At 32.3% G+C, this 13,195-nt stretch overlaps 1 protein-coding gene across 7 annotated transcripts in view; it reads left to right on the top strand.

Moving 5' to 3' along the window:
• LOC145261221 (uncharacterized) overlaps positions 1 to 13,195 on the top strand; it is a 127,704-nt gene that overhangs the window by 102,891 nt on the left and 11,618 nt on the right. The window contains exon 1 of one of the 7 annotated variants that reach the window (XM_080119578.1): positions 10,854 to 10,905. The exons of the other annotated variants lie outside the window; for them this stretch is intronic. The gene's annotated coding sequence lies outside the window, so the exon portion shown is untranslated. Of the gene's footprint in view, positions 1 to 10,853; positions 10,906 to 13,195 lie in introns of those variants that run through there. 7 annotated transcript variants of the gene reach the window in all.

The following is a 13,195-nucleotide window of genomic DNA, read 5'->3' as shown; positions in this document are numbered from 1 at the left end:
ACGGATAGTGGCAATGAATAAGCTCATTATGTTTCCACGGATAGTGGCAATGAATAAGCTCATTATGTTTCCACGGATAGTGGCAATGAATAAGCTCATTATGTTTCCACGGATAGTGGCAATGAATAAGCTCATTATGTTTCCACGGATAGTGGCAATGAATAAGCTCATTATGTTTCCACGGATAGTGGCAATGAATAAGCTCATTATGTTTCCACGGATAGTGGCAATGAATAAGCTCATTATGTTTCCACGGATAGTGGCAATGAATAAGCTCATTATGTTTCCACGGATAGTGGCAATGAATAAGCTCATTATGTTTCCACGGATAGTGGCAATGAATAAGCTCATTATGTTTCCACGGATAGTGGCAATGAATAAGCTTTGTGTGTTTTCACGGATAGTGGCAATGGATAAGCGCTTATAATGTAACGTTTTAAACTTTAAATAAACGTTAAAAAAAGCTTGGACAAACACTTTGCACATTTTGTTGTGAACAAACATGCACTTGTGTACATGTACATTATCACTAGTGAGCGTTTAAGAAACAATTAGCAAAACAGTCTTTTTATATACGTGTGCGGTCACTGGTTATTCATTCTTTCTATTGTCACTTTTCCATGTGTGGGCCGTAATCCTCTCAGCTTATGTTTAGCTCAAGGCAAATCAACTCGTGCATGGGAATACAATAGAGACTTACTGGGGTTTCAAAGGTTTTATTCAGAAAGTTTACTTATTAGAGGAGAGACCACATGACTTATTTTTTAATTTTTTTTTCCTTAGTCTTAAGATGGGTGACATACAGGCAGAGTTGTGAGGCAACATTCACTTAGATTCTCTTTACGTTTTGAAATGCATCTTGCCTCTTTTGCTTTTTAACTTTGACTCAATATACTGTTTTGTCCCATGAACATGTTACGTCATTTTTATGTAATATCATTCAACACCTGCATTTCTAGCGTGTTTTGTTTCAGTAGGTAATCCTTGATCTCCGCCTGCTCAATCATGCCAGCTGCATTCGGTCTATTTCCATTTGATGCCAGGTTATCCTGACATGTACTCATGTAACCCTTACCAAAATTCATACTAGTTATAATCTCTACTTACTGGCGTAGGGTCCCAATATATATAGTAAAACCAAATCAATTCACAATGGTTCTTGAGTGCATCATTAATAGACCAAAACTTTTAAGGAAGTCCCACATGGCAGGACCTATCACTATACTTATTTCCATACCAATCGCTTAGAAAACAAATCTGTGTGTTTATTAAGATAGTCGACAGATCGATTTTTTTCAATATATTGTTTTAGCAAAAACAATTTTATATACTTAATTGTAATGTCGAAAATAGTAATATATCCAAAAATTAAAAAAATTCATCTACAACTGCTATTATGTTTTTAGTAAAAAAAAAAAAAAAGAAAAAAAGGTCTATCACTATAGGCAACAGATATTATGCACCATAAACAAGTTATCTAAAATATTTGTTCCGAGCCATGTCCCCCATGTGTAGACTCCTGACAGTCTACTTTATAATGTCAAAGAAAAATGCAATTTTACCTAATTTTCTATAAAAATTACTTTTAACTACAAATAACATTCTACTTGATTAATTTTTGTAATTTTCTTTTAGATATATTGAAAAAAAAAAAAAAGATGGAAACAGCACTAACCCTATGTGGTTTTAACCAGCTTCCTCTGAAGGAGGAAGTTTCATGGGAGTATGAAATTCACAAGTGGTCCCCAGCCGCTAGGGGAAATGATGACATTAGGTTTTTGAAATTCTTGCAGAGAGATGTCGACGTCCTCCTACATTGGTCACCCATCTGATACTGACCAAGCTCAGCACTGCTTAACTTTGGTGATCTAACGAGAACATGCCGATATATTACTATTTAGTTAAAACCAAGAAGTGTTGGATCCGTCAATTGACAGCGTCAAATCATCTTGTCCCTACGTCTTTGGATAATCTGTAACACGTAAGACCCTTTTCTCAACAGGTATATATTTGCGGCTTGGGATCGCTAGTGAATTTACTTCACCTAAGATACTCCATACATTCTTTCATACTCCTCTTACAGCATATGATGAATTCTGACATGGCATCCTCAGAAACTAGCATGCTTGTGATGCTGCAAACTGGGATGATCATGAGAAAGGATATTTTTTTTTTTTTTTTGCCAAATGGAATGTTAGAATTTTAATGCAAGATGAAACGTAAGCTTTTACAATATACTTCAAGTACACCATTGACGAAGCCTGCCTCTCGAAAGTTAGAATTTCTGATACGGACTGTTGTTGCAAGATAAAATTCTGTCAACACGACGCCTCGTACCACCTCTGCCACAGTGGTCTGAATGATAACTCTTAATGATTGTGCCAAGGCCTTGCTCAGATGGGAACCAGTCCCCCCCTCTCACTCCGTTTGACCTACCTGTATCCATTTGAAAGGGTCAGTTCTTTGTGTCATTGCTGTCTATGCTCTCACCCTTAACGCTGACAGCCCCAAAAGAAGCTGACTGATATGAAATTTGAATTTAACCAAAAGTACCACTCTGCAATAAATATCCGCTCCCTGGTGATGTAACAACTCGGTTTCTTATGAGATACCCTGTATAATAACTAGGGCTAGGACAACAGCATATTCTTTTCATTGTTTTGAATCTCGAGTGTGTATCCGTTGATATCTTATATGCTTTTATATAGAGTGATGTGGTTCTCAGTTGATTAACTGTGCCGGATATATACTCGAGAGTCAAAACAATGAAAAGAATATTCTGTTGTCATAGTCCTAATAACTTGCAATCTGCTATTGATTGAATGAAATTTGAATTTAACCAAAGTACCACTCTACGATAAATATCCACTCCTTGGTGATGGGTCCTGGATATGACCATAAACTATATCCAGTGGTGAGGCCCCAGCTTGCGGGCTTTGGGGAGTGTGGAGCCACCCTTTAATTGCCATTGCTTCCAGGTCCACTCTGACCCGGACTGGTAGTACCTGTTAGGGTCCTAACTATGGGTTAAATAGAAACGGACTTGAAAACAAGAAATATATTACATTAAAATATTTTTCTTCCAAATCTTTGGATTCAGCATTAAATAACCTAAAAAGGGTTGATATGCTGTAAAACAAAACCAACCAACCAACCTTGGTGATGTGACGACTAGACTTCTTTTGAGATACCCTGTATAATAACTTGCGATCTGCTATTGATTGCGTACCTTTGTGTGATTTAATTATTACAGGTGATTTGAGTATTCGTACTGGCACCATAAATAAGCAACAGTCATATATTATCGGAGGATTTACAAACCGACACTTGCTTTTCGGTTATGAGTACAATAGCAACTTGTGTTAATCTAATTGTATACAACGAATTGTTTGCAATTGGTATTGTTTTATTGCGGTGGTCCTCAACATTTTATGGTCGGCATCTGTCAAAAAAATTTCCTTCAAATCTCGCTCCCCACCTAAATGTATGTTGTGTTTTAGAATAATTTTTGTGAATTTCAGGCAATATTTTACGAAAATCATAACTTTCATTTTTTCAATACTCTTGATATTTTTTCAAGACTCTTGATATTTTTTCAAGACTCTTGATATTTTTTCAAGACTCTTGATATTTTTTCAAGACTCTTGATATTTTTTCAAGACTCTTGATATTTTTTCAAGACTCTTGATATTTTTTCAAGACTCTTGATATTTTTTCAAGACTCTTGATATTTTTTCAAGACTCTTGATATTTTTTCAAGACTCTTGATATTTTTTCAAGACTCTTGATATTTTTTCAAGACTCTTGATATTTTTTCAAGACTCTTGATATTTTTTCAAGACTCTTGATATTTTTTCAAGACTCTTGATATTTTTTCAAGACTCTTGATATTTTTTCAAGACTCTTGATATTTTTTCAAGACTCTTGATATTTTTTCAAGACTCTTGATATTTTTTCAAGACTCTTGATATTTTTTCAAGACTCTTGATATTTTTTCAAGACTTGATATTTTTTCAAGACTTGATATTTTTTCAAGACTTGATATTTTTTCAAGACTCTTGATATTTTTTCAAGACTCTTGATATTTTTTCAAGACTCTTGATATTTTTTCAAGACTCTTGATATTTTTTCAAGACTCTTGATATTTTTTCAAGACTCTTGATATTTTTTCAAGACTCTTGATATTTTTTCAAGACTCTTGATATTTTTTCAAGACTCTTGATATTTTTTCAAGACTCTTGATATTTTTTCAAGACTCTTGATATTTTTTCAAGACTCTTGATATTTTTTCAAGACTCTTGATATTTTTTCAAGACTCTTGATATTTTTTCAAGACTCTTGATATTTTTTCAAGACTCTTGATATTTTTTCAAGACTCTTGATATTTTTTCAAGACTCTTGATATTTTTTCAAGACTCTTGATATTTTTTCAAGACTCTTGATATTTTTTCAAGACTCTTGATATTTTTTCAAGACTCTTGATATTTTTTCAAGACTCTTGATATTTTTTCAAGACTCTTGATATTTTTTCAAGACTCTTGATATTTTTTCAAGACTCTTGATATTTTTTCAAGACTCTTGATATTTTTTCAAGACTCTTGATATTTTTTCAAGACTCTTGATATTTTTTCAAGACTCTTGATATTTTTTCAAGACTCTTGATATTTTTTCAAGACTCTTGATATTTTTTCAAGACTCTTGATATTTTTTCAAGACTCTTGATATTTTTTCAAGACTCTTGATATTTTTTCAAGACTCTTGATATTTTTTCAAGACTCTTGATATTTTTTCAAGACTCTTGATATTTTTTCAAGACTCTTGATATTTTTTCAAGACTCTTGATATTTTTTCAAGACTCTTGATATTTTTTCAAGACTCTTGATATTTTTTCAAGACTCTTGATATTTTTTCAAGACTCTTGATATTTTTTCAAGACTCTTGATATTTTTTCAAGACTCTTGATATTTTTTCAAGACTCTTGATATTTTTTCAAGACTCTTGATATTTTTTCAAGACTCTTGATATTTTTTCAAGACTCTTGATATTTTTTCAAGACTCTTGATATTTTTTCAAGACTCTTGATATTTTTTCAAGACTCTTGATATTTTTTCAAGACTCTTGATATTTTTTCAAGACTCTTGATATTTTTTCAAGACTTGATATTTTTTCAAGACTTGATATTTTTTCAAGACTTGATATTTTTTCAAGACTTGATATTTTTTCAAGACTTGATATTTTTTCAAGACTTGATATTTTTTCAAGACTTGATATTTTTTCAAGACTCTTGGTATTTTTTCAAGACTCTTGATATTTTTTCAAGACTCTTGATATTTTTTCAAGACTCTTGATATTTTTTCAAGACTCTTGATATTTTTTCAAGACTCTTGATATTTTTTCAAGACTCTTGATATTTTTTCAAGACTCTTGATATTTTTTCAAGACTCTTGATATTTTTTCAAGACTCTTGATATTTTTTCAAGACTCTTGATATTTTTTCAAGACTCTTGATATTTTTTCAAGACTCTTGGTATTTTTTCAAGACTCTTGATATTTTTTCAAGACTCTTGATATTTTTTCAAGACTCTTGATATTTTTTCAAGACTCTTGATATTTTTTCAAGACTCTTGATATTTTTTCAAGACTCTTGATATTTTTTCAAGACTCTTGATATTTTTTCAAGACTCTTGATATTTTTTCAAGACTCTTGATATTTTTTCAAGACTCTTGATATTTTTTCAAGACTCTTGATATTTTTTCAAGACTCTTGATATTTTTTCAAGACTCTTGATATTTTTTCAAGACTCTTGATATTTTTTCAAGACTCTTGATATTTTTTCAAGACTCTTGATATTTTTTCAAGACTCTTGATATTTTTTCAAGACTCTTGATATTTTTTCAAGACTCTTGATATTTTTTCAAGACTCTTGATATTTTTTCAAGACTCTTGATATTTTTTCAAGACTCTTGATATTTTTTCAAGACTCTTGATATTTTTTCAAGACTCTTGATATTTTTTCAAGACTCTTGATATTTTTTCAAGACTCTTGATATTTTTTCAAGACTCTTGATATTTTTTCAAGACTTGATATTTTTTCAAGACTTGATATTTTTTCAAGACTTGATATTTTTTCAAGACTTGATATTTTTTCAAGACTTGATATTTTTTCAAGACTTGATATTTTTTCAAGACTTGATATTTTTTCAAGACTTGATATTTTTTCAAGACTCTTGGTATTTTTTCAAGACTCTTGGTATTTTTTCAAGACTCTTGATATTTTTTCAAGACTCTTGATATTTTTTCAAGACTCTTGATATTTTTTCAAGACTCTTGATATTTTTTCAAGACTCTTGATATTTTTTCAAGACTCTTGATATTTTTTCAAGACTCTTGATATTTTTTCAAGACTCTTGATATTTTTTCAAGACTCTTGATATTTTTTCAAGACTCTTGATATTTTTTCAAGACTCTTGATATTTTTTCAAGACTCTTGATATTTTTTCAAGACTCTTGATATTTTTTCAAGACTCTTGATATTTTTTCAAGACTCTTGATATTTTTTCAAGACTCTTGATATTTTTTCAAGACTCTTGATATTTTTTCAAGACTCTTGATATTTTTTCAAGACTCTTGATATTTTTTCAAGACTCTTGATATTTTTTCAAGACTCTTGATATTTTTTCAAGACTCTTGATATTTTTTCAAGACTCTTGATATTTTTTCAAGACTCTTGATATTTTTTCAAGACTCTTGATATTTTTTCAAGACTCTTGATATTTTTTCAAGACTCTTGATATTTTTTCAAGACTCTTGATATTTTTTCAAGACTCTTGATATTTTTTCAAGACTCTTGATATTTTTTCAAGACTCTTGATATTTTTTCAAGACTCTTGATATTTTTTCAAGACTTGATATTTTTTCAAGACTTGATATTTTTTCAAGACTCTTGATATTTTTTCAAGACTCTTGATATTTTTTCAAGACTCTTGATATTTTTTCAAGACTCTTGATATTTTTTCAAGACTCTTGATATTTTTTCAAGACTCTTGATATTTTTTCAAGACTCTTGATATTTTTTCAAGACTCTTGATATTTTTTCAAGACTCTTGATATTTTTTCAAGACTCTTGATATTTTTTCAAGACTCTTGATATTTTTTCAAGACTCTTGATATTTTTTCAAGACTCTTGATATTTTTTCAAGACTCTTGATATTTTTTCAAGACTCTTGATATTTTTTCAAGACTCTTGATATTTTTTCAAGACTCTTGATATTTTTTCAAGACTCTTGATATTTTTTCAAGACTCTTGATATTTTTTCAAGACTCTTGATATTTTTTCAAGACTCTTGATATTTTTTCAAGACTCTTGATATTTTTTCAAGACTCTTGATATTTTTTCAAGACTCTTGATATTTTTTCAAGACTCTTGATATTTTTTCAAGACTCTTAATAAAAATAATGTTAAAATGGAAGCAAAAGCAAACCCCAAAAAATTCTTCTGACTACTGTTCTCATCTTGAGTGTTGTGTGCACAATGTTTCAGTCGATTTAACCTCCAGCCTTCTTCAGGGATGTCTTGTGGAACTCTGAGGAATGTTTTCTGTTGAAGTCGGGAATTTGTACTGAATTTTGAACAGCGCTCATTTATTTAATCCATGGAGGGTAGCATGCTCTCGTTCTGTTAGCCGTAACTGGGTAGAAGTCCTAAATAATTTACAATTGTACTTTTTGGATGCCGTCCCCACATCAGGATCTAATCTCCAGAAGAGTGTAGCTTTACAACTGAAGTTTACCAAGTACTCTATCCACTGCACCACAGGTCCTTGCGGGGAATACCCAAAATACCCTTACAAGCACCCCAGATTGGGAACCCGTTTTATCGTTTCAACATTATGAATAAACCATTAACTTGTTCATATGACGATGCTCCTTTCCTTTAACAATGAAGTAACCGTCCCCTACCACCGATTTGAGAGTCAAACATTCACAAGAAACATGAATTGAAATAAAGACATAGAAGATACTGCCAAGTCTGCTGCAAAGATGGGTGGCTTCCTCAGTTGAACTAGAAAACTTCTCACACCTGCCAATATTCTATGAAGCCATCATTCATGTATGCATTGTTAGCACATTTGGGCTTGTGCACCAACCACTAGTCTTGCCATCTAATAAGTTCCACATTGTCTCTCAAGCTTCAGCCTCTGTCCCATCACCGCAGCTGTGCATCTCCATGCTTGTTTTACTCGTCTAGCTACAACAACCGTCAACAATTTTCCTCATTCTCTATCTGTGTCTAAAACTAAATGGAAATTCAATGAGCAGAATTTTTTTCTTTTTCCTAGAACTGTCTGTCTGTGGAACAAAATACTGTGGAGCTGCTTTCCTGGCTAACTATAATGTGGTCGTTTTCAAGTCCAGTGCAAATAAGTTCTTGTTGACCTGTGACACCACGTGGTCCCACTGACAGACCACCGACCCCAAACGTTGCGAGTGCCATGGCTTTTTCGTTTATCTTATTTTCTTATGGCCCTATCATCATTTTCTCACTAGCGACTGTCGATGGGGACGCATATAGATCCACATTAAAAGTGAAATTAAAAAAACACAGGAAAAACACAGACGCCGATGCTTTACATTAGTTTATCTCCCTCGAGGACCTTCGAGTGACCAACTGCCCGCAGCCCTATCCAAAATCCAACTGTCCATCTCAGCGTTCAGGACTCCACTAACTAAGAGTCCAACTGATATATATATACCACAGGAATATGCTGATAAGAATAAACAATTTAAATTAGTCCCCGGTAAGATTTGCACATGATGTCGAAAAAAAAACTGCATCAGCTGAATCTTTTGATGCTGTTGTTTCAACAACAGATGAAGATCAGTCGCAACCAGCTGAAGCCAAATCTTCAGACATTTTTGTGGATAGTGAAACTGAGTTATACCTATTGAATGAGTCACTTTCAATTCTTGGTGAATCGTCAGTAAAGTGACGAAAACGTGAAAAACATACCATTTCTGAGAAGAAAAAAAAATCGAAAAAATTATAGGAACACAGAAATTACATACTTTCATTCCTGTCTGCATGCCTGTGGAACTCTGTTCCGTCTGCCTGCTTCCCACCGGACTACAACTTGGATGTCTTCAAGTCCAATGTTAACAAATTCCTAATGAACCGCCCCCTTAAGTAAACACTTCATCAAATCTCCACACTAACGTAATGTACTTGCAATAACCCTTATCCCTGAGTGGCTTCCGGGCCTTGATAAGTGGTGATCACTGTGTAAAAAAAAAAAAAAAAGAAGTCAACTGCCAAATAAACTGTTTACCATCGACATCAAATGTTGTTTGTTTTTTTGATACTATAACTTAATACATTTTTTTAGAATTCTTTATTACATCGCTTTTTTCTGTATCAAAATCTGTGTTGTATAAGAAAAAGTATGAAAATCATTCTAAAACAGTTTTTTTTTTTTTTACACAGGCATCACCGCATTATCAAGGCCAAGAGGCCACTCGAGGATAAGGGTTAAAGAGTGTACAGTAGAAATTGGACGATATAGTAATCAATTCGGTAAATTTGTTAACTTATATGGAACAGCTCATCAAGAACTTGTTTACGTTAGACTTGAACACAACCATATTGTAGTCAGCCGGAAAGCAGGAAAATGGAAGACAATTCCACAGGCGTGCAGTTCTAAGAAAGAAGCTTTGTTCATGGAGTCTGTTTAGGTTTAGGCACAGATAAAGAGTGGGGGGAATTATTGATAGTGTTTTCAGCTAGACGAGTGTTTTTTGTGAAAGTTTGCCGAGGGGGGACCATAGATTGAAGCTCAGTCGAACACTTTCCATGAAAATAACGATACACTAGGCACTATGTGTGTTTTCGTGTGCATGCATTAAATTTTTTGTGCACACACAAAATTATGTATTGTTTTAACTGGTCGCCACGTTTGTTTTTGTGCGCACGTGCATGCAATTTTTGCATGTTCATACATTCTGTATACTCAGTATTTCATAGCTAGATATAACATATACTGATCCAACGGGTCACGGTTAGTCTAGTGTGTGTGTGTATACATATATATATATATATATATGTATGTGTGCAATATGTATGTATATGTGTACGTATATATATATATATATATATATATATATATATATATGTATGTATAATGTGTGTTTCTGTCATGTGTGTGCAATATGTATGTATGTGTGTATGTATGTGCAATATGTATGTATTTGTGTATGTGTGTATGTATATATATATATATATACACATGTGTGTGTTTGTGTAATATGTGTGTGCAATATGTATGTATGTATTTGTGTAATGTGTGTGTGTGTGTGTATAATATTTATGTATATATTATTATAATTGAATAATGAAAACCTATAAATAATTACTAGGAATGTTATTTTTTCATTGTGAAGTTTTTTTAGGTCAGCAGATTGTAATTACATATAATTGTCTCCTGTGGACTAATGGCATTGTTTGTGTGTATGCATGCATATATATATATATATATATATATATATATATATTGTGTGTACTTTGTCCGTGTGTGTGTGCGTTTAGACATTGTGATTTTATATTTTTACATACAGGACATGTCTGGGTTTGTATATTATTTGTTACCAAGAAAAGTAAAACTATTGAGAGTTTCAGTCCAATTTAACATGCTCTTCTTTGGGCTTCATCTCAAAGTCCGATTGGATTGTTCAAAAGCTCTCATTAATCATTTTTCTTGATCAGCATCAACAGCATCACAATCATGACAGAAGCATCATCAGCATGAGCAGCAGCTATCTCCTCACGCTCTTCATAATGTCATCTGATGGCGGACATTTTCTTTTCTGATTATAACCTTGAAAGAATCAGATTGTTTGAATTATACATCGAGGTACTGTTTTACATTATTTTAATTAATCTACACTGGTAGAGATGGATGCATTTGTCTGTCTGTCCTGTACGTTAGTCTCTTGATATGTCTACTAACAGATTTTTTTATGTTTGTGTGTGTATATATATATATATATATATATATATATATATATAATCCATTCATGTGAAATCTTTTTATCATTTTTCTTTTACCTCCTATTCCCCTTACCTCACCCTTTTTTTAACCAAGTAAGATCTGTGACTTGTAGTTTCATTAAATACTTTTACATGCAATATCCGATCCCGCATTTTGCTAATTCCTGCCCTCTGATGAGAAGGAGAGTATTTCTTCGAAACTCCGCGGATTAAGGACTATCCACTTGTGCTTCCTTTTTTAAAATTAAATATGTTTTTAACTCTTTTTCAAGATGTCTTTTAACATGTTTTATTAATCATTTGTTCATATATATATATATATATATATATATTTGTTCATGTATTTTAAGGGAAGTGGTGTTTGATCAACACTGCTGAGGAGCCATGAATTAATATACTGTTTTGTCTTTAAATCTCCAAAACCGTGTTTCATGGTAAACAACTGATGATCCCTTTAACAATATTAGTACTATGGGTAATTAAAACAATTAAGTAAACAATTCAGCGATGCCAGAAATTGACTTACTGACAAAATAATTTTCCAACGGAGGACATTTTTTTTCTAGTTTTAGAAGTCTTAAAGAAACTTCCAACTCTGTGTGTGTGTGTATATATATATATATATATATATATATATATATATAATCTCGTCTTGGAAGTTTTTTAACCTTTCAAACTTATTTAATTTTTTTTTTTTTATCATTCATTGGAAAACTATTTAGTTAGTAAACCATTTAATCACCTGCAATCCCTGCATCAACTTGTTTTCTCGAATTCACAATAGTCCTAATCCTAATATTAATTTAAGGGATCATCAGTTGTTTACCATGAAACACTGTTTTGGGGATTTAAAAACAAAACAGTACATTAAATCATGGCTCCCCAGTAGTGTTGATCAAGCACTACCTTCCCTTAATCACAAGAACAAAAAATGTTCTAGATATTGGATCTAGTTATCTGCTCATGATTAATTTGGCTAACCTATTCATGTTATAAAAAAACTGTCTTCCTTACTTGTGATTATATATAAAAGGCAAAATGGCCATGCGCGTTTTTGTATGTCCAAGAAAGTTTTTTTTCAGGTGGGGGGGGTGTCTTGAGATGGTTACTATTTTTTAGAACTTTTTATATGCTCCCTAGATTATAATATGTATGATTTGCGAACGCACGTCGTCTCTACATTCATTTTGATCGACTTTAATAAAATTCACGTTATTCCGTCCTATCGCGTGTTTGTTCGTCTTTTTCGTATAAATAAAGCGAAACTCATCGAAGCAAAGCCGTCAGCGGCCTTTCGTGCCGGGACGTCTTGAAAGCAATTAGCTTTGATCAATGATGGAAAAACCCTTCATATCAGACAATTGTTATTCATTTGAGAGTTTCCTCTTTTTCGGGGAAGCTTCGTTTCCCCAACATTGTGGGGAAACAAATAAATGAAACGGCGGAAAGCTGAACTGGTCTTCAGCCAACGTTAATTTCTGCGCCTGCGTGAACTCCTTCACTTAGCAAGTCAACGTTTTCATTGACATCGATAAATTTGAACGCTTTTCACTTCCTTTCGCGTCGTAGCATAGCTGTAAGATCTCAGCTTTTCTTTCACTTTCTTCTTTTCCGCCTTTGCATCACGGGTTCGAGCCTACCTGCCTACTAACACTTTTGTTTTTTTTTCTTTTACACCTCCAAACACCCAGGCAATGTCGGGTACCCCTGCTAGTATATATGAACTGATTTACGTATAAACTATATTTTTTCTTGCTCCCCTTTTATATTTACCTATTTATTCGCTTTTTTTTTTCTCTACCCCCCCCCCCATTTTTTTCCATTTTTAATCTAAATTGAAGGCGGTATTGTCTTTTTACCTTTATCTTTGTATAATACCGACTTTTTCTCCTCTTCTCTGATGAGAAGCATTTGACTTCAAAATGCTGTGGTCTAAATAGGTCCCCCCCTTTTATTTTTTCCTTTCTTTAATCATTCTTGAATTGATATTGCAATAAAATTCCTATGTAACATTACTTGTTATCTTTTACTTATATATATATATATATATATATATATATATAAAAATTAGTTTTTTTTTTTTTTTTTTTTTTTTTGTTTTTTTGAAAAAAAAATCCAGCACAGTGCTCATTTATAAGGAAAATTTGAAAATA

This window comes from Euprymna scolopes, chromosome 37 (assembly GCF_053919585.1).
Source record: "Euprymna scolopes isolate OS-2025 chromosome 37, ASM5391958v1, whole genome shotgun sequence".
Classification (NCBI taxonomy): domain Eukaryota; kingdom Metazoa; phylum Mollusca; class Cephalopoda; order Sepiida; family Sepiolidae; genus Euprymna; species Euprymna scolopes.
This window is presented reverse-complemented; position numbering and strand designations above follow the sequence as displayed.